General features: G+C 46.5%; 1 long non-coding RNA gene across 16 annotated transcripts in view; it reads right to left on the bottom strand.

Annotated features, from left to right (window-relative positions):
- The window catches only part of LOC102156622, a 121,022-nt gene that overhangs the window by 75,112 nt on the left and 24,472 nt on the right, over positions 1 to 21,438 (bottom strand). For 3 of the 16 annotated variants that reach the window (XR_005359727.1, XR_005359730.1, XR_005359734.1), the window contains one exon: positions 12,706 to 12,800. The exons of the other annotated variants lie outside the window; for them this stretch is intronic. This is a non-coding gene — a long non-coding RNA (uncharacterized LOC102156622). The remainder of the gene's footprint in view (positions 1 to 12,705; positions 12,801 to 21,438) is intronic. 16 annotated transcript variants of the gene reach the window in all.

The following is a 21,438-nucleotide window of genomic DNA, read 5'->3' as shown; positions in this document are numbered from 1 at the left end:
CCCATTGTGTACTTTACTCATCCTAACATGCACGTTTCTGCTTGGAAAAACAACGGCCTTCACCAAAAAAGGATTGAAGAGAAACAGCAAGTATCAATCGTGTGTGAGGGAAAACAATGTGCCCCAACAATAAGTAAAGAGATGCTATGTGGAGTTACAGAGATTGAGCCATATTTCTCCTAATAACAACAACCACAACAGCAATCATAATACCCAATGCTGGCAAGAGTGCAGTGAATGGATAGCCTCCCACATTGTTGAGGACATTGTAAGTTCGACTCTGGGAGAAAAGCAATCCTGGCAATATGAATTAAGGTTCATGAAATGTCTCCAAATGCAAGAGAAACAAAAGCAAAAATGAACTGTTGGGACTTCATCAAGATAAAAAAAACTTCTGCATAGCAAAGGAAACAGTCAACAAAACTAAATGGCAACCTACAGAATGGAAGGAGATATTTGCAAATGTCTTAGCAGATAAAGGGCTAGTAACCAAGATCTATAAAGAACTTATCAAACTCAACACCCAAAAAACAAAATAATCCAGTGAAAAAATGGGCAGAAGTCATGAAGAGACATTTCTCCAAGGAAGACATATAAATGGCCAACAGACACATGAAAAATACTCCACTCAGCATCAGGGAAATGCAAATCAAAAGCACAATGTGATACCACCTCACATCAATCAGAGTGGCTAAAATTAACAATTCAGGAAACATCAGATGCTCAGAAGGATGTGGAGAAAAGGGGAAACCTCCTGCACTGTTGGTGGGGATGCAAACTGGTGGAGCTACTCTGGAAAACAGTATGCAGATTTCTCAAAAAGTTAAAAATAGAGCTACCTTACCCAGCAATTACCCTACTGGGTATTTACCCAAAGGACACAAACATAGTGATTTAAAGAGGCACCTGCACCCCAATGTTTATAGCAGCTAAGTGAAATAAGGTAGTCAGAGAAAGACAAATATCCTCTGATTTCACTGATATGTGGAATTTAAGAAACAAAACAAATGAACACAGAAGAAGGGAAGGAAAAATAAAATAAGAGGAAGGGACGCCTGGGTGGCTCAGCTCAGGGCATGATCCCAGGATCTAGTCCCACATCCAGCTCCTTGCATGGAGCCTGCTCCTCCCTCTGCCTATGTCTCTGCCTCTCTCTCTGTCTCTCATGAATAGATAAAGTCAAATAAATAAATAAATAAATAAATAGATAAATAAATAAATAAATAACAGAGAGAGAGGCAAACCATAAATGCTGAAATTTAGGAAACGAGTCGTTGGAGGGGTGGTAGGTGGAGGGACAGGATAACTGGGTGATAGGCATTAAGGAGGGCACTTAATGCAGTGAGTACTGGGTGTTCTGTGCAACTGATGAATCACTAAATTCAACCTCTGAAACTAATTTTTTTAAAAATCCATGAGATTGGTCAATGTATTTCATTCAGTAATTCAACACCAGGAAATTTAAAATATAATAAAAGGCGCTGTCAAAGATTTATGTTCCGAGATGTTCATATTAACAGGAAAAAAATAGCTCTGGTCTATCCACACAATAAAATATTAAATCACCATTTGAAACTATCGTCATGGGGGCCCCTGGGTGGCTCAGTCAGTTAAGCATCTACCTTCAGTTCAGGCCATGATCTCAGAGTCCTGGGATCAAGCCCTGAATCAGGTCCCCTGCTCAGTGAGGAGTCTGCTTCTCCCTCTCCCTCTGCCCACCCCGCCTCCCAGCTCACGCTCACCCACTCTCTTTATCTGTGTGTGTGTGTGTGTGTCTCTCTCTCTTTCTCTCTCTCAGATGAATAAATAAAACCTTTACAAAAATAAATAAATAAAACTATCGTCCGAAGACAAGGGGCAATATGCTCATGATATTTACAAACGCACACCATTATTACATGTAAGTCATGGATAAGAGTCTAAAACCTTTTACAAGAAAATATATCGACCTACTTACATTGGATATGAAAGAGACATAGAAAATGAGCGTTTATTTGAATTTTCTAGAGTGTGGGTATGCTTTTTAAAGAACTTCTTAAAATCCCTTCTAAATTAAATTGGGGTGGAAACAGCCTTCTCTGCACCTCAGCTTCTCCATGCCTCAGTCTCCTTCCCTCCAAACAATGCTCACTGCAGGTGTGTTAAGAGTGTAGGACTAGTTAATACATGTGATCCGTTAAATGAGCAAAGTCTCTGAAGTGCTCAGACACTACCAGGTACATGGCAAATACAAGATGAATATTAACTATTATAACTGTGATTCTTTCTTTTTTAAAAGATTGTATTTATTCATGAGAGACACAGAGAAAGAGAGAGAGAGAGAGAGAGAGAGAGAGAGAGAGGCAGAGACACAGGCAGAGGGAGAAGCAGGCTCCATGCAGGGAGCCCAACGTGGGACTTGATCCCAGGTCTCCAGGATCACGTCCTGGGCTGAAGGGAGGCGCTCAATTCCTGAGCCACCCAGGGATCCCAATTACTATGGTTCTTCTATAATTTGTCCTTACCTTTCCTCTCCACTCCCCTTCTACCACATTATTCTCAGAAATTTCTCTTCTCACTTAGGTCCTTTATGCACTTCCTACCCGACCCGCCTTCAGACTTCAGATTTGTTACCTATCCTACCCACAACCTTCTAAAAGCAAACAAAAAGATTATCTGTTCACATAACTTCTCACAAACCTCAAACATCTTCCAGCTTTGAGATGCTATCCAAACACTTCAGTCTATCATTTATGCTTCGTGATCAGCCCTAGTTTTCCTTACAGACTTGCATCATCACACACAAAACAGCCCCTGCTGCTGTTGAAAGGCAGATGCGAATTTCTCCTGCACGCCACAAAGAAACCTGGAAGGGGCCACGTGCTGTTGACGTGCATCATGTCCTTCATGCTTGCACACCGGTGAGCACTGTCATCATTTTACGGAGGAGGAAACAAGATGAGATAAGTGACTTGCCCTAAAGTACACAGCTAGTAAATCACGGAGTGGAGATCTGAAGTCCATGCTCTCCCACCCCCAACACTGACCCTCACCACCAACCCCCAGGGCCTTTGTCCTTCTGCTTTCCTTCCTGCGTGCCTGCATCATGAGTATACCTTCCAGTTCAGATCTTCCGCATCACCATTCTGCAAACATGCCATGTTTCATCCGGGACCCCTTAGGTTATGGCTTCTGGAATGGCCCATACATGCTAAACATGCGGCCTTGCCCACATGAGTATGTACACCTGTGTACCACACAAGTATACCCCTTCCTAATCTCTCTCTTGGACACCATTCCTCCCTCTAAACCCATTTAAATCCTTCCTCTTTTTTTTTTTTTTAAAGATTTTATTTATTTATTCATGAGAGACACAGACAGAGAGGCAGAGACACAGGCAGAGGGAGAAGCAGGCTCCATGCAGGGAGCCCAATGTGGGACTCGATCCCGGATCCCGAGATCACACCCTGAGCCAAAGGCAGACGCTCAACCGCTGAGCCACCCAGGTGTCCCTAAATCCTTCCTCTTACGTAGTCTTCCTTTGCCCTGCCTTATTCACTGAAGTACATCGACATTAAGAGGTGGTTCACCTGCAGTAAACGGATTACTGAGATTCGAGCTGAAGGGCCAGCTGAGAGGCGGTGGGCACAGATCCACCTGCATGCAGTCTTGACGGTCTAGCAGCTAAAACTCTGAAATGCCAACCCCAAAGAGTGTCAGGCTCCTAGGAGAGATGAGGGAGGGCTGGCTGAAGAGGCAGACGGGGCGGCGGGGGGTGGGGGGTCAGAGCTGCTTGGCATGTGGGGGCATGTCATGTCAAGTGAGGTTGCAGCCAAGTCCTGAACCTGTCACACTAGACAACTTATTTCTCTCCGGGCTCAGTCTCTTTCCATCTAAAATGGTATTAATGAGCTGGCTGTCCTCTGAGCAACCCCATCCTCACCCCAAACTCAGCATAGTGTCTGGCCCATGCAGGTATCCCATAAATGAACTCTGACTCTCTAAGACGGAGAGGAAGCGGGTTCTTCCAGAGAGGAAAAGACCCTCTTCTCAAGCTGTAGGCTCTCAAGAAATGACTCCTGCCCCAGGGGTGATGGATCACCCTTCTCCCCTTTCTCTCAAGATCCAGACCAGGTTTTCTCGGAGACCCTGACCATTCCTAGGCAGGGAGTGTTTAATTATTTCTCTGTGAGGCTGTAGCCCAGCTGGACAGAGTTCATAAACCAGCCAGGTCTTTATCTTAACAAGGAGCCTGAGGATCAAATTCTCCCCTTATTAAAGGCCCAGAAATCTCCCCGACAGCGAGGACTGGGAGTTCTGCAGTCAGCCTGAACTCGGAATTTGGTTTCTTAGTGAATTCCTCCATGGGCTCAAGCCTTGAGAGTTTGGAACAGTTAGGGAGAGAGGGAGGAAAGAGCAGGAGGGAAGGAGGGAGGAGTGGGGAGGGCCCAAGAGAGAGGAGAGAGGGAAAACTGAGCCTCTGGTAGACCCAGGACCTGGAGATGAGGCAGGAAGGAGCTTGCTGAGACGATGGTGGCATGGAGCTGGGGCCCTGGCACATGCACTCTCCCCAGACCCTCTGAGCACCCTGAGCACACGGAGTCTTCTCATGTGCAGGAGGACCGAGCCCCCAGCTGGTAAAGCTTGAAGCTCCTCCTCCTTACTCTGGAAACTGAACTCTTCCAGTCACTGTGCAGGTTTTCCCAAATATGTGCCCAGACTGTGGGGTCACCAGGGGCAACATCACGTTCCCACTTCTGTCTCCCAACAGCCAACTGGGACAGGTTCAGAGTCAGAGACTTCTTTCCTCCTGCAGATAATGCCACATATGATCATCTATTTATGAGTAAGTGACGATACGTAGGGAGAGCTCTAAATGTGTCCACAAACATACACTTGTCTTGTTTTTAGCACAGTTTTTCAGTATGTACGAGTGTATGTGTGCGGGTCCAACATGGAACCATGAGACCTGAGTTCAAATCCTGCCTGTGTCACATACTATCCATGTGAATCGCACAGATCTCTTCTTGTCCTTGAGGTCTGATAGGGCACAAAGAATAATAAGGCATATTCCCCAGGGTGGTTGTGGGGACTAAATAGGAGGATACGTACGCTAGTGGGAAAGGAAACATACGGCGTGCCTTCACTCACATGAGGTAGCTAGTCAAATTTGTAGGAACAGAAAGTAGAACAGAAGTTGCTGGGGGCTGGGAGGAAGAGGGAAATCGGGGGTTGTTAATGGGTGTGGAGAGTTTCAGTTTGGCAAGGTGAAAAAGTTCTGGAGATGGTTTCCCACCACACTGAGGATATGCTCAACACTATGGAACTGTGCTCTCAGAAATGGGTCAGATGGTAGATTTAAGTTTTGTGGGGTTTTTACCCCTTTTAAAAATAAGTGCAAATAAGAGAATATAAATGAAAGGGCCCTGCATAGCGTGGCACGTATTGTGCTTGATTCAGTCTCTCTCGCTCTCTCTCTCTCTCTCTCTCTCACACACACACACACACACACACAAGCACATGCACCCATGGTACATGCAGTGCTCTTTTGTAGCCGCGCTTATAAGCAGCACACAGGGACACTATTCTAGGAAGCTGTTCACAAATAAATTAAGAGTCCCTTTATTGGCTGCCTCGCTTGATAAGCACAAGTTACGTGCTAGTAGACAGGAGGGAGAAGATGGCACAAGAGAAATAAATAGGAGAAGCATTAGGTAATATCTCCAGACTCGAGGCTAATGCTTCATTTTTTTTCTTTTCTTTTTTTTCACATAACTATGTGTCTGTTGGTATGTCTGTTTGCACGTAGCTACCACTCATTCGGCATCTTCTGAACAAGTATTTTAAATACCTTGTCCCACTGAACATTCCAGATCACTCATCACCATGGATAAGGAGGTAATTATCTGTGGTGCACAGATGAGACAACTGAGACTCAAGGAGCCAAGTTATTTACCCAAGGTCACGTGGCTAGTTGATGCAGCTTTATTTCAAACTCAAATTTCTTGAACTCCAAACTCAATTTCCACTCGCTTTGACAGGCCGGTCTCTTTCTTTATAGGGCACCCTATAAGTGCTGAAAGTGGATGTTGGGTGTGGATGTCGGGTGAATATATTCCCTTCGAGCTAGAAGAATATACAACACCCTGGATATGAATTGAATGAGTCATGGGGCAGACCCAGTGCCAGCTGGGTAGTTCCTCATGTTAGTTCTAGCTCCTGGGGCCCCTAGAGACCCCGTGGGATTGCCCACGGGGGAAGAAGGCCAAGATTGATGGGGTCCCAGGCATAAGTTAAACCACCAGGGACTAGCATTCAGGGTTGAGAGGGAGCCTTAGAGGTAGGGGAATAAGGGTCAAAAGGCAAGACAAGCCCAGAAACTAAAAGCAAAGCAATGGACTTAAAAGCAGCGTGAAGCAAAAGTACTTTGGAGAAGGTACTACGTGCTGTCCACAAAAAGAAGCAAGCCGTGGCTTCCCCTTCAAACAGGGCCTGGGACATGACTGGGCTTAGAGAGACCACAGGAGAAACACTGAGCATGTTTCTGAAATGGGCCTTTCATTATTAAATGAGCTATGTACACCAGCCTACGAGCCAGAGCCCAAAATGACAGTCTGACTCTAAGCTCTGGGGATAAGGACAAAGCAAGCCAGTGGCATTTTCCATCCTAGGTGATTTAGTCCCTCGTCAGCCTTACAAAGCCTTACAAAAAAGGGTTCGATCTTCCCCTCCACTGCCCGTGGATCTATTGGAAAAGGAATCTTACGGGTTTTTCAAAAATTAGAGCTGAGAGAATTGCATGAGTCAGAGGACACATTGTGGCAGAGAATGCCGAAGAAGTGGAGACTACCCATCTGAAGACAGGGTGGGGAGCGGGATGCTTGGACAAGGCTCCCTCTTGGGCTGAGGGCTCCCCGCCCCTTCCTCCCGGCTCTGTCAGGGCTAAGGCAGAGATGCTAGAGATGACACTGATCACCACAGTAAGAAGGGCTGAGAAAAAGTCTTCCCACGGTCCTCTGAAGAAGGATGGTTAGGGGCGCCTGGGTGGCTCAATCAATGCCTGAGCGTCTGCCTCCGGCTCAGGTCATGATCCTCGGGTCCTGGGATCGAGTCTCACATCAGGCTCCCCACAGGAGGCCTGCTTCTCCCTCTGCCTGTGTCTCTGCCTCTCTCTGTGTGTCTCTCATGAATAAATAAATAAAATCTGTTTAAAAATAAGAAGAAGAATGGTTAGCTCTGGATTCTGGTGCTCTTGTCTCAGGAAAATGGAGCTGTGTGGTTGAGGGTGGCCCAAGGACGGCTCTTGGAGAAGGTGACATCAGAGCTGGGACCTCCATGAGGGCAAGAGGCTTAATAGATGGGGAAGCATGATTTTAGGAGGAGGGCACAGTGGGTGCCAAGGTCTGGAGGCAGGGATGATTTCGGAATGTTGGAACAATGAAAAGAAGGTCAGTGTAGGGGGGACCTAGCATGAGCTACCAAGCAGGGCATGGAGAAGTACCTAGGGACTCCTGAGAGCAGACAAAGGCAGACACTGCAGGACATTAATTTTCTCATTTGTAAGTGGAGCTATTCCCCTCCCACTAAGATACTGGACAGGTTAAAGAAGTCTGCCAACGAGACACACTATTCCACATCCAGGTCATATTCTCGTGGAACTATTTCTCTGAGGACCAGAGGAATACTCAAATACAGGGCTGGCTGTGGACAGCATTCTTTTCCTGATTTTCCCATCCCCCGATAGGCAAGTGAGCAAATAGCAAGACCAAAGGCATGTGGTTCGGCAAGAACGCCCTCCTTGGTGCCATCTTATGACTAGTATGCAGGTACCAGGTGAGAAGCACACGCAGGAATGAATATGAGGGAGCTCCCTAGTTACTTGTCACAGCTCATCCATGAGGACCACCAATATTGGGCACCACTTTGATGGGTGAAAGTGTGCCCTGCGTCTAACAGAGCAGAGACAGTAAGATTCAGGTTCCCTGGGAGCTCCGGTCCAGCATTGGAGGCCACTAATGGAGAGGCGATCAGGCTGGGAGAGGCTTCAGAAGAGATCTGTGAAGAATTTTCTAGGTAATGATGCCAAGACCAAGAACTTGGTGTTGAGTTGGGTAGGAGGACTTTAAGGCTGTTCCCTAAAAAACATGTTATTAACATTCTGACGGTGTTGGCAGTGGGGGTGGTGGTGACCCAGAATTCCCTCCCACATACCCAGCCAGGGTGGAGAGCAAGGGACGGGACTCTCCTCATCTAAGTATTTACCCTACATGCTTGCACTCAGACATAAAACACCCATGCTCAGTGGTGAAATCCCATCTCCTGCCTCCCCTGCCAATCCCCCACCCCCAACCAAGGTTGTCTGTGTCATGCCTTGTACACGTGTGCAGAAAGAGGACTCATCACCCCCTTAGAAAGAGCCAACAGCGGAGAGAGATAAACACTGGACTGAGGGAAGACATGGCTTTGGATTCTAAGTCCACCCCTTCTCCTCTGATTGAATCTAGGCAACCCCCTCACCCTAAGATCCCACTGTGCTTCAGCTTCCTCACCTGTAAAATAGGGACCTGACTTAAGCCTTCACCTACAATTCTGGATTGCTCCAGGGACACTACACAAATATGGGCTTCAACAAACAATTCGGTTTAATAAGTGCAGCAAGGATCCCTGGGTGGCGCAGCGGTTTAGCGCCTGCCTTTGGCGCGATCCTGGAGACCCAGGATCGAATCCCACGTCAGGCTCCCAGTGCATGGAGCCTGCTTCTCCCTCTGCCTATGTCTCTGCCTCTCTCTCTCTCTCTTTCTGTGTGACTATCATAAATAAATAAAAAATTTAAAAAAAAAAAGTGCAGCAAAGAAATGCTAAAACTACACGAATTGTGTCTTTCTTCCAAGAGCTCCAGGTGAGACAGTAGCACCATATTATAATAATCAGCAGCAGCAGCTTTACAGAAAGACTCCCCCTGGGATATCAGTGCTTAAGAAACTTCCTTGAGACTTTGAGAATGATTTGATTTGCATACGTTTGGATTGCAGACAAATATTCAGGAGCCTACCCACCCCACACACATAAAATGAATCTGTCTTTATTATTACAAGTTTATTCTTACTTGTTCTTTGACTTGACAGATGTCCTTCTGCCCTGGCCCCCCGCCCCTCAGTCTCCTGGGAGCTGCATTTGTTAGAAAGTCATGATCTTTCAGCCAGTAACTGCTTACCAACCACTTACCAACTCTCTGCAAAGTGCTGGGCACAGTTCTAGCAGTCTTCCCTTATTTTCCTTATTCCTGCAACAACCCCAGGAGATAACTGCTATGAGTAACCCATTTCACACACAAGGACACTGAGGATCAAAGAGATTAAGTGACTTATTCTGGGTGACACAGTGCTATTCTGGCTCCCAAGCACACACTCTAGCCACTGCATGAAAGAGACAGCAGCTTCCTGCCTGTGCATTGTCCTCTACTGGTTCCACTAGAGATGCACGGCCCCAGCTCTCCCTTGCCAGCAGCTCCAGGCCCACACAGCATCCACGCAGCTAGCTCTGACGTCCCCTGAAGTCAGCCATCCAAGGGCTGCTCACTTGTAGCAGATCAGCAGGACTTTCCACTGCATGGAGGACTCCAGCCTTGCCAAGTTCTGCGCCAGCCAGGCTCCTGGAGGTGGGCCTCGTGTGTTCCCATTGCATAAGTGTTATTCCAGCCAGTTCCTGGAATCGGAAATACGGCAAACCATTCACCTAGTGGGGAGCCCTTGCCCAGGAGGGACGGTTGTTTGGTTAGCTGTGCCTTCAAGGCCCTTTCCAGGAGACCAGCTTGTGAAAAGGCTTGTCTAGCAAGGCTCCTTTCTTGAGTCAAAGTTGCTTTATTTCCCCTATTCTTCAGTCACCCAACACATACTTTTCCACCCAATGATCTCTGAAATCCACGTCTGCAGCCTCTGCCCTGGCTCAGGCCCACTGCCATCTCTGGCTAAAATCGTACTGTGGCCTCCTCGCTGGTCTCCCAGGCTTCCTGCCTCCAGCCAGCACCAGCTAGGGGCCAATCCCCACACTGCAGCCAGGAGGATCTTTCCAAACGCCAAGCCTCTTACATTAGGCCGCAAGATAAAATCCTTCAATGGCTCTCCAGCATCTAAAAAATAAATACTCTCTGCTGTTTGAGTTATTTGCAATGAGAATGTATTCTTGTTTTAATTTGAAAGAAAATGTTTGAAAATGCTTACTTAGATATGCAAGGGGGCACCTGACTGGCTCAGTCAGTAGAGCATGCAACTCTTGGTCTCTGGGTCATGAGTTCAAGCCCCACACTGGGTGAAGAGATTATTTTTTAAAAGAAAAAAAAAGTTTCACAGATATGCTTCCTTCCCTAAAATGCAAGTTTCTTGAAGTAGGAAAAAATATTTTCTGTTTCTATATCCCTAGAACACAGTTCGGTGTCCTATGCGAGGTAGGTACATACTCAAGATGTGTTTATTAAAGGTCAATGAACCGATACTTACCCAGTTAAAAGGAACTTATGAAGAGGATGAGATACTCTTTGTACTTAGATTGGATCCATAGAATTCCAGCCAAATCAGTTTCTTCAGTATGTGCAAAATTATCTAAGATAAAGGCCTAACTTCCATTATAATTTTTGCTACTGAAAATGGTTACTAGGCCCCTTTAATTAATCCCATTTAAACTAGAACTCCAGATTTGGATCTATTTGTTTGCCAGGTCTCTCACATACCAATGAAGGTATTCAAATTGCCTAGGGACCCTCCTTTTAATGAGGTCCCAAGAAAGAACCAGAGCAGTGTGGAAATTTACCAGGAGGGCAATTTCAGCCCCATGCTCTATATTCCCATCCATCTAGAACACACACCAGTGACAACTGACAACCTCTCCCACAGCTTCTGTCTTGGGGGGTCAAAAATACATTCGGTCGCATACTAGCTCTGTAACCACTTCGCTTCTTGAGACTGTATGTTTGCATCTGTTCATGGGTAACTTGTGAAAAACAAGTGAAACCTCATAAAATAAGGTTTGGTAAAAGGCTGATGCATTCACAGAATACAGCAATCCACTGAAATGATTACAGTTACCTATGCACAAATCTGTCTCTTCTGCAAGATGAGGCACTTGAATTGGAGAGACCATGTCTCACTAATCGTGCCTTCCTCTGAGCTCCTAGGATGTCCTCTTGAACTGATCAGGTGATCAGCCAATGGTCTGGGCAGAAACTGATACAAGGCCTAGATGTGTTGGCACTACTGGCCTCTAGGAAGAACAAGGCCAAGGCTATGGGCACAGCTGTGGGCCCTAACTCCAGCTGTGTCTGTGAAGCAAAAAAGACACACCACCAAGTAAGGCTGTACCTTACAGGGGAAGTCTTCCACAACGCCTTCCAGGGGAATGTTTTATTTACATCCTCACTGAACTTGCCCAAGTTTGGGATTTATCCTGTAGTTCCGAAAGCTAAGAAACCTGCTTTTGTCAGCTCCCAAGAGCTGATCCTTCACTCATCCATACCGAGAGCTGATCTGGAAACCGGATTGCTCACGTGTTATTGGACAGTGAGAGCAAAAAGGTACCGTAGTATGGAAGCAGAATCCACACACTGGCACAAATAACCCATTCTCTCCCTCTGGGCCACACTGCTTGGGATGTCACATCATATATGCTGAAGATTGCAGGGTGACCTTCGTATCAGTGCAAGAGGAATTACATGAATAAACTATCTAATAGCACCTAATTAAGATAGTCTTATGTGATTCCTAGCACACAGCATGGACAGAGTGCCAAAATTTCCCTCTATGACTCTGCTTTCCTTCCTTCTTCAGATATATTTAAGATCTATGGCTGGATTAAGATCAGTTGACTCTCACAGTCCTAGGAGCCATCCTGTCTCCTCACTAATCCTCTTGTGCCTGTCTTCAACTTTAACTCTCAAAGGATAATCTTGTTTCCATATTTCTGAGGACCCCCAGGAAGTTCCTTGTAATCTTATGTACTGGCAACAGTGGTGTTCCTTGAGAACAGCCTAGTGCAACAGAATGAGCATAAAATCTACAGTCAAGAAACTGGGATTAAAAACAGGCTCAGACACTTGCATGAAATGAGCCGCATCTCATCATCTGTTAAATGGGAATAAAATGCTAGTAACTCTTCTCCTGAGGTAGTGGCCAGGGTCAAATGAGGTCAAAGATGTTATCAACCCCATATGACAGGCTAGTCATTATTTCTATTCTTTTCTATAAAGTCTGGGAATAGGCAAGATATATAAGTTTACTCCGTTAGGGCGTTCTATAGTTGACACAAACAGAAAAACCACCTGTCAAATAGGAAGCAGCGTTTAACAGGGAACCACGGGGTAGCCATCTTCTCTCTCAGACCAGCCACATCTCTTTTGCATCTGAACTCTTGGTCCCAGACTTCCCTAAAGATATGTCTGAGGAAGCATCCAACTGGACATATTTCCAGAAGAGCTGTCTGGGGAGAGGTTTGATGTTTTCGCCCCATTTTGCATGTAACTGGAGGTTCCAGTGATATGAAAGCCAAGAACTGGGTGGAGATTCATCTAGAAAATAGCCAGACTTTCTGGATACCAGAAGGAGTTCACTTGGGGTTGGACTGATTTAGCTGTCAAGCAGTAGCAAACACAGGATTCCTTTTTAATGAGCGCTAACCAGCCCACCCCTCGTAGAGTATGAACAGCATGAGCAGTATTTGGCAGAGGAATCTACCTACTGTAGGGTCATCCACCGGTGATCGGCTCAGATGCAGCCCAAAGAACTGGGAGGTCCTTGCAAAACATCCACCACTGATAATTACAGGACAGCGTGCTGTGGAAACCAAAGCAGATGTTGACTCCCATTCTATCATTGGCTTTGATGCACATCCTTCAATACTTCCTAACACTCACCCTTCCTAAGACATATCTCCTGACTGTGATCTCCTCATGCCATGACCATTTCCTGCCTCCTCCGAATCTTTGCTCATACTGTAATCTGGCAACAATCAGTGGGGACGGGCATGTCAAAAAGGCCTTATCTGTCAGTCTCTAGTATCTAACATGGTGTCTAGACAGAGAAGTAGCTCAGTGAGTGTCAGGTGGATGAATGAATGAATGAGTCAGTGAGTGAATAAGTGAAGAAATAAATTAATGAACTGAGGCCTCTGCTTTCCTTCTTCAAATATAAACCAGTGGCTTTCTTCGTTTTTTCCTAGGACTGTCCAGACTGTATGGTTTTCATAGTACAGCAGAAAAACAGGTCAGTGAAACCTGAGGAATCAGAATGAGTTTCAGACTAACTGGATTTAATTTTCAAACATCCAATGATAGCCTAGGGGAGTCTAGCATCAGTGTGAAGATCTAGGTGCACAGATGTGGTATAAACCCTGAATAGTCACCTATTCTGTTAAGGTGATTTTTTTTTTAATTTTTTTATGATAGTCACAGAGAGAGAGAGAGAGAGAGAGGGGCAGAGGGAGAAGCAGGCTCCATGCACCAGGAGCCCGACGTGGGATTCGATCCCGGGTCTCCAGGATCGCACTCTGGGCCAAAGGCAGGCGCCAAACCGCTGCGCCACCCAGGGATCCCTGTTAAGGTGATTTTTTAAAAACTCTCAGGTTGTGTCTCCATGGTACATGACCTGGGTCAATGCCACTTGTCTTCTCATGTCAGAATAGGTTCCATAGAGGCAAGATTGAAAATGATTGCTTTTCAAATATCCAGAAGTGTGTGCTTCTCTTAAAACTGCAATATAATATAAACATCATTATCACCCTGAGAAATCTGAGTCTGCAAGAGATGAGGTGATTTGCCCACAATTGTATCACTAGCTCACACAGATCCACGATCCAAATCCAAGTCAGTCTGCCTCAAGGTCCATGCCCTTCCATCCACTACTAGACATCGCAAGCTAGGTGGGTGGTTCTCAACCTTGAGATACCTGCAGAGCCTGTTAGAACCCAGACTGCTGGGCCTCCCCTCCAGACTTGATGATTCACTAGGTCTGGGATGGGGCCTGAGATTTTACCATTTTACCATGCTCCCCGCTGAAGATGCTGATGCTGGCTCAGAGATGACACTTTGAAACACTTGGCTAAAATATCAGAAAGGACTCTTAATTGTAATTTATAAAAGCCAACGGAGGATAATTTGAGCAAAAAAGGAGCATCTTATCACATGGCTATCAGGCATGCACTGACCCCCCAATAGGACAGGATTGGGTCTCAGATAGGTCTGGAGCCTCTGCCTCCAGCTTTTATCCTCAGTTTCTCTTCTAAATGTGCTTCATTCTTCTCCTTCAATTACACTAGCTTCTGAATCTGCTCCCCTACCCCCACGATCTAGTGATAGACCACATGGTTGGCAGCATCTTCCCAGTTATGCCATGCAGAGCGAGCAACTCAGAAAGAGACTGAATCTTCTTTGCTATCCCAGTCCCAAAGTTCCCAAACCTTGCTCGAGTAGGGTGCACGCTCCCAGCCTAATCATCTGTGAGCAGGACTATCATGTGCATGGCTACCAGGGCTCACCACTGGAACCACACAGACTGACAAAGGCTAGTGTGCAGAGAAGGGAATTGGGTCATAAATTCGAGAGCTGACCACCATGGCTGGGATGTGATAAATGTGCAGACAGACAGGTAAGAAGTGAGAAAGCTGTATGAAGCCAGAGTAGTGACCAGAACACGAAGGATGGTTGGGAAAACTTTTAGAACAGGTTGCTGATGATCTTCAGAAATAATGTTTTTCCCTGGGACTGGAAGAGACAGTAAACAGTAAATCCATCTGGTTTGCAAATTCTCTTAAACAAGTCTACACAGACAATTCCTAGGGCTGAATAGAGCCAGTTCTGTTTTCTTAGAAGGAGAACAATGGAATGTGGAATTTCAGAACAGTGCAGCTGGCCAAGCTGGGTCAGGGAAAAGGCACAGATCACATTCATTAATGTTTTGCAAACCCACCCAGGCCCCACCCCCCGCCACCCTCCTTGCCTCTCTCAACCCCACCCTGCAAGGGAAGAGCCTAAGTTTGCTAAAAAGGGATGAATTTGAGGCCAACTGGGGCAGAGGTTTAGTGAGGCCTTCCCATGCAGGCACCTGCACCGCCTGGTGCCATGATTCTGTGAAGGGCGCACTTCCACCAGGCCGTGTGCTGCGGAGCTAGGACCCCTGTCCTGGCAGCCCCTCGGAGTCACAGGCTTGCTTGTTGGGACTTTCTGTGATAGGAGTATGGGGAGGGACAGATGCCAGTGGAAGGCACAGGGGAAAGAGCGTTGGATTTATGATCCTCAGTGGGTTTAACTTCTGACTTCGGCAAACCGAGAGACTAGCCCAAGTAAGTCAAACTCCCTGCCCTCCCATCTCGTCAACTGCAATTGGGCAACATAATCATCAGTGATCCTCTGCGTCACTAGGTTGCTATGAATAGCAAATGTGAACGGCTGAGAGGATCTCACATGAGGGAGGACAAGGCCACCCGTGGCATGCATGACGTTTTTACGTAAAACAGAAAAAGGCACCGCTTCCCCTGTGCCAGCGCACATGGTTAGCAAGCTGAGCACAGGCTGCATTTCTTCCCCTCAGCTAGGCACCCTGTGCGGGGAAATATACCTCCACCACCTTCACAGCCGCCCTTGGGCCACGCGTGCCACCTCCAGAGGGCCACAGAGGGGGCTCCATCAGCTTGGCTGACAGCAAAAGGTAAGGACAGCAGTAAGGGCAGCCACAAGCACTCCTCCCAATCCAAGTTAAAAACAGCCAGAATGAGCAACCCCCATCTAGAAACCCATCCTTGCACCCAAGGAGAATGGCAGAGGAGAGTCATAGGTATGCTCTCACTGACACACTTAAGTGGATATGTCTGCACCATCAAGAAAAAACAAAGATTTTTAGAAGCTTCAAACTGGCTGGTATTTTCACAAAACTCCCTCCGGCATCTCCTTTCCTAGGAGAAAGGAAATGTATCAGGCCTGGACTTCCAGGTCCTTCCATTACCATGTCTATATAACACGAGCAGAGGTTTGGTGTTTAAAATCATCTATGAGCCACATATTCTCAACCACTAGAGTTCATAAATTTAAGAGGATGTTAACTCTATTTGTCCTTTCTTTCTGCTTTTTGCTAGAATCTTCTTTTTCTTTGATTACTTTTTTTTTTTTTTTTTTGCTTCTGTCTTTGTCTAAAATGCTGTTAAACCTATATTCCCATTCAAGGTTATATTTTGCCTCAGCACCCTGCATCCTTCTTGCTGAGCCACAGTGCCTGCAACTCTAGTATGTGGGATTATGAGAAAAGGGGTATGCAAAGCACAGTCTTGGTTTTTGTGTCCCTAGTGCTCAACTATCGGTCCTTGTCTCTTCCTCCAGCCTCACTCCACCCTGCTCTTGAAGCTCCTAGATTCTGACGTCATTGCCCATTTTCCATTGACATTATCCCCTTGCCTAATGAACTTGACCCTCCACCCGCTCCCGCTCCAGCCAGCTACAGATCCTGAGATCCCCTCCCAGCTAACTACACTGTGATTCTCTCCTCCTAGCCTGAACGCTTTGGGGGTAAATCATTCTACTGGTTTGGCTGTGCTTTGAGGCTTCACACATTCATCAACCCCACCCCTCATGAGTTATATACCCAAGAGGCCACTCAACCTCAGGAACCCAAAAAGGGTAAGGGGAGCTAAGGGAAAACTCAGTGAAATTTGGAAGGAACAGAAAGGTGCCCTTCCTTCATGAGGGGAAAACCCACCCATCCCACTTGTGAAGAAGACAGGCATCACGAATCACTTGGGAATAGAGTCTGAGCCCCATATTAGCAGACTACCAGGAAAACCTCAGTGAGGCCCGAGGGAGGCTTTTAAGAGGCTCAAAAGAGCTGTAAATACATTTCGGAAAATGTCAAGTGAAAAATCATTAGGTTCTTAAAGCTGATTGTCAGTTAATACTTCCGGGATTAGGTTGCCTGTATCTACATACCTTTTCTAAATTACTGAATGTTTCTGAAATCTGGGGCCTCCGGTGTATATCAGCTTCCAGGCTTGTTTCACTCAAATTCACCCTCAAGTATCCAGAGATCTTGCCACTTGTCTGCTAAGAACCTATCAGGTGTTCTATTGCCACTGCTGAAGCTCAATGGGTCCTTGGTCTGAACACAAGGCCCTGCAGGACCAGGGCTTGCCTACTGACCTGTCTAGACACCTGTCCCCATCACAAGACTCTTTGTAAGGCAGGGCCCATATCGTCTTTATTTTTGTGTCCCTATCACCCAGAGTCACAGGGACACGGAGCGAACACTGTAAACAGTGACTGTAATGATTAACTAATATCATAGACCTAGTGTATCTGATTGGGACCTAATCCTATTTCATTTCTCATTTTTCTATAAAGGAAAAAGCTAAGTGACATCACTGAGTTTCAGCCACGGAGCCGTGGTGGCCCTGGACCTTGCAAAAGCAGTCCATAGGGCTGCGGGATTCTGTGGCTGGGCTGGGACTCGCTCGGCAGTGAGCGTCTGTGCGGCTGAGTCCCTGAGCACTATGCTGCCCTGGTTCGAGAAGTGGAAACTAGTGAGTAGCCACTGAGCCTGCAGCCAAGGAGATGTTTTTCTAGTCTGAACCCACACACCCAGACAGTCCCGAGAGATCCTGAGGGCAAGTGAATGTCCGGTTACACAGGAACTCGACTCCCCACGGAGGCCACCCCAACACCAAGCCCACCCCTGTCTCACTCCCCAGCACCCGGAGGTCTGACGCCCACTTCCTCCACCACGTTCCACAACAATGATTGGTCTCTTGGCACCCAGGCTAGCTTCTGTTCCCCTGTGCCTTCATTCCAAATGCCTCGTGGAAAGGTTCTACTTCTAAGTTTTCTCCAAGAATGAGGGATCCTGTGTTGTTCAACAAAGCCAGCAGCCTCAAGCGCACTCTGCAGGCTTCAGTTCAAGCTCTCCATGACTCTTGGCAGCACGAAGCAGCTGTACTAGCTGTCTTCCCACCACAGACCCTCTTTACATCCCCCAGGCCCAAAATAGCCCAGAGTACAGGCATGAAGCAAAGGTCAGAAGCACCCCAAGGACAAGCAGGCACTTGTCTTGTCGACCCGATGACATTTCTGCTAACTTGGGACCCTTTGTGAAAGGAAACTTCTCTAGCAGGCAGCTGAGCTGAGGGTGTTGGAGAGAAGCAGTGTGGATAGTAGAAAAAGCAAGGGCTGTGAACCCAGAAGGTCCAGGTTTGAGTCCTCGCATCCGGCTGTGGGATCTCTGACAAGCCACTGAAGCTCTTGGAGCCCCCTTTGCCAAGGTTCTGTGAGGTCAGAGAGATACCATATGCCATGTGTAGAGCAAGGAGAGAACCAGAGAACCTGTATATTGACTGAGTGCCAGGTTCTTCATCCATGAAAACCAGACCCAAAATAGTCCCCCTCCCGCTGAAATATTCTCAGCAACGTCCTGAAGCTCAGGGAAGTTCAAGAGCTTTCCGAGGTCACACAGTTAATGTTCCAGAACCTGGATGGAGCTCAGTCCTGTCTAATTCCCAAATCATATCTCCCAAGGCTCATCCTTCCAAAGTAAACATAAGACCCCACTTTGAGGAAACTCAAGCCTTTGAGAGAAGTCATGTTTACACATAAAAATATGTCTTGTGCCCACATATATTCGGTAGAGACTTCTCAGGCGAGGTGAGACATATGGGCTGGGCTTTGAAGAATAGATTGGATATGCCCCATTTTCCTTGACTAACAGCAAACCTGAACGGGGCTGGTGGCCCCCCACTGGCAAGCAGGAAAGACCTGTGAACACCTGTGCCGTCTGCACTTAACCCACCTGCCCACAGCTTCCTACTTCTTCCCTACCTTTCCCTTCGCTGTTCCACTCAAAGTCTATTTTATCTTGCACTTTTGAGTGCATCTCTGTCAGTAAGCCACCTTCATATATTTTGCAACGAGGCAGAGGATACAGCAGTTCCCTACTCTACACCCACCTGAGCATAGACAGGCCACGTTTAGACACTGCTTGGCCAGTGACTGGTTTCAATACTCACTTTCTTTGAGGCCCCCACCTTGAAAGCACCCCTGTTCCTGCAGTTGGGACCACTCGCCCTCTCCTTCTCTGCCTCTAGCTTCACTAATTCAGGACCCTGAGGAGCCCCGGTGTGGGCACTCAGGCTTTGGGGGAGCAAGCAGGGCAGCCCACTGAGCTCGCTCACAGGGTGGTCCCAATCTCTGCAAAGGTGTCTGAGGTGCTTCTGCGGGCCACTGTCAGAGCCCGAGTCCCCAACTCTCCCTGCACCTACCCTGAGTTCCTCTGGAATTGGGCTTCTGCTCTTGTCAGACCCTATCCCAGAGCAAACCCTGAGCCTGAGGCCTTTAGACACGAGCACAATGTGGAACAATCTGACGGCACTCAGACTTGACCGTTAAAATCAGTAGGGCAGAACAGAAAAATGTCAAGTCACCTGAAAGGCCTCAAAGGGCTCCCAGCCAGGAGAGGCAGAAAACCCCCATGACTTCCATAAGAAGGCGAGTCACACTGCAAGGGAGCTGGCCAACCATTTCAACTGAAAAATAGAGAAGGTCACAAAGTCAAACCAAGGGACACTGCCTATGGGGCAGATTCAGCCCAACAATCCGTGGCATTTACAGCCCTATGCCTGGGACTGCCCCAACTGTGTGGTAAATAATTGACAAGTCTTATAAAGAGGTTATATGTATTTACTTCTTGTTCCTATATCATGTTTATCACACAGCTTTGCATATAGGGGTTAGTTTTACCGGTAGGTCTGCTTTCAGGGCAAGCACGAGCTTATTATGCCAATAGGGACATTCCATTCTTGTCACCTTGAATTAGCAAGGTACATGCACAGTTTGGCTCCCGAGTCCTCCTCCAATCTGCTTAACAAAGTCCACCCCTGAGGCAAAGATCCACTGCCAACCTGTTTTCCAGAGACTTCACAAAGTAGACGTCTACGTTTGAAAACCGGCACAGCTGTGGAGAATTCACCGAAGGAGTGAATGACAAACTGTGAGACCCTTTGGTGGCCAAGCCATTAGGTAGGACATGCAGCTGCCAGAAAAAGCACTCTTTCCTACCGTGGAAATGCTACCTCTTTCTGACCCTCCTGAAGCTGCCATCCACAAGAGTGTCTGCCCCCTTTTGAGACGGCGGTCCACCCCTCTCCGCGTAGATCTCACTCATCCTGGTGGACTTCCTGGCACCTGTTCTGCCTCTGGACTGCCCACAGTCCCTGAGGAGCAAGTACATCTTGACAGAACTCACCCTTGCTGTGCATTTGGGCCAGACTCTAACCACCAGCCAACACCCTGTTGGTGAGAATAATTACTGGTACCCAATCGCTCTCCATCCAACCTGTCCCATTGCTTAACCGAAGTCACTCCAGCTTCACTCCCTGGCCACTGCCACCCCACCCAGCTCATACAGGACATAGAAGATCATCTCCTTGGGTAACTAACATAGTCGAAATTTTCATATCCTAGTACAGATACTCAGTCTGGATCAAGAAACAAGAAGGTGGCACTGGAAGAATGCAGATTTACTAAAACAGACGTTTTGTGTTTGGTTATCCAACTGGCAGAGATCTTTTGATATCATTCGTTGAGGGAGCAGGAACACAGGAATGTTCACCCACTGCTAATGGAAATTTAAATTTTTATAGCTTTCCTGGGCATAATTTGACAATACTATATATTGAAATGTCTTTAAAACTCAAATGTACTTTAAATCATCAATTGCATTTTTAGGATTTTACCCTAAGGAAGTAAAGATACACACAAAGGTTAAACTTCAAAGATGTTTATCACAGTATTTCTTGATACTAGTGATAAACCAGATGCCAACTAAATTATTTAACAACAGAGCATTGGTTAAATGAATGGCACATTCACATAATGAACTACTATGCAGCCCTTTTAAATCACATGGAAACATATTTATAGGTGCAGAAAGATGTTTACAATATATACTGTTAAGCAGAAAATATACACATGGGGAAAGTGTCAAAATACCATTGTGACAATACTTCTTATTTTTCAATGGAAGAATTAATGGGTAATTTTTATTTTTCACTTGTTTCGGTATCTTCTAGTTTTTAGACAGTGAATATGCATTTACTTCAGTGGTATAAATAAATAAATAAATAAATAAATAAATAAATAAATAAATAATTTATTTTCGCAAGTATGGACTTGGGACTCACACAAACTTGGAATCTCAACCAGGCCACTGATGAGTACTGTGACCATGGAAACATATACTCCCTGAGTCTCATCTTTCTCCTGTCCAAAATGGCAATACTAGCTCTTTCCTCATGAGGCATTTGTGAGGATTACATGAGGAAACATAAATAAACCACCTGGCACTGAGTAGACACTGATGACATTTTCCCCTTCCTTCCTGGATGCCCAAAAATACCTCCGAATAACAAATCGCAAAGACAAGATGGTCAAACACACACCCTAAT

This window comes from Canis lupus, chromosome 5, assembly GCF_011100685.1.
Source record: "Canis lupus familiaris isolate Mischka breed German Shepherd chromosome 5, alternate assembly UU_Cfam_GSD_1.0, whole genome shotgun sequence".
In the NCBI taxonomy this organism is placed as follows: Eukaryota; Metazoa; Chordata; class Mammalia; order Carnivora; family Canidae; genus Canis; species Canis lupus.
The sequence above is the reverse complement of the archived record's forward strand: the minus strand, read 5'-3'. Positions and strand labels throughout refer to the sequence as shown.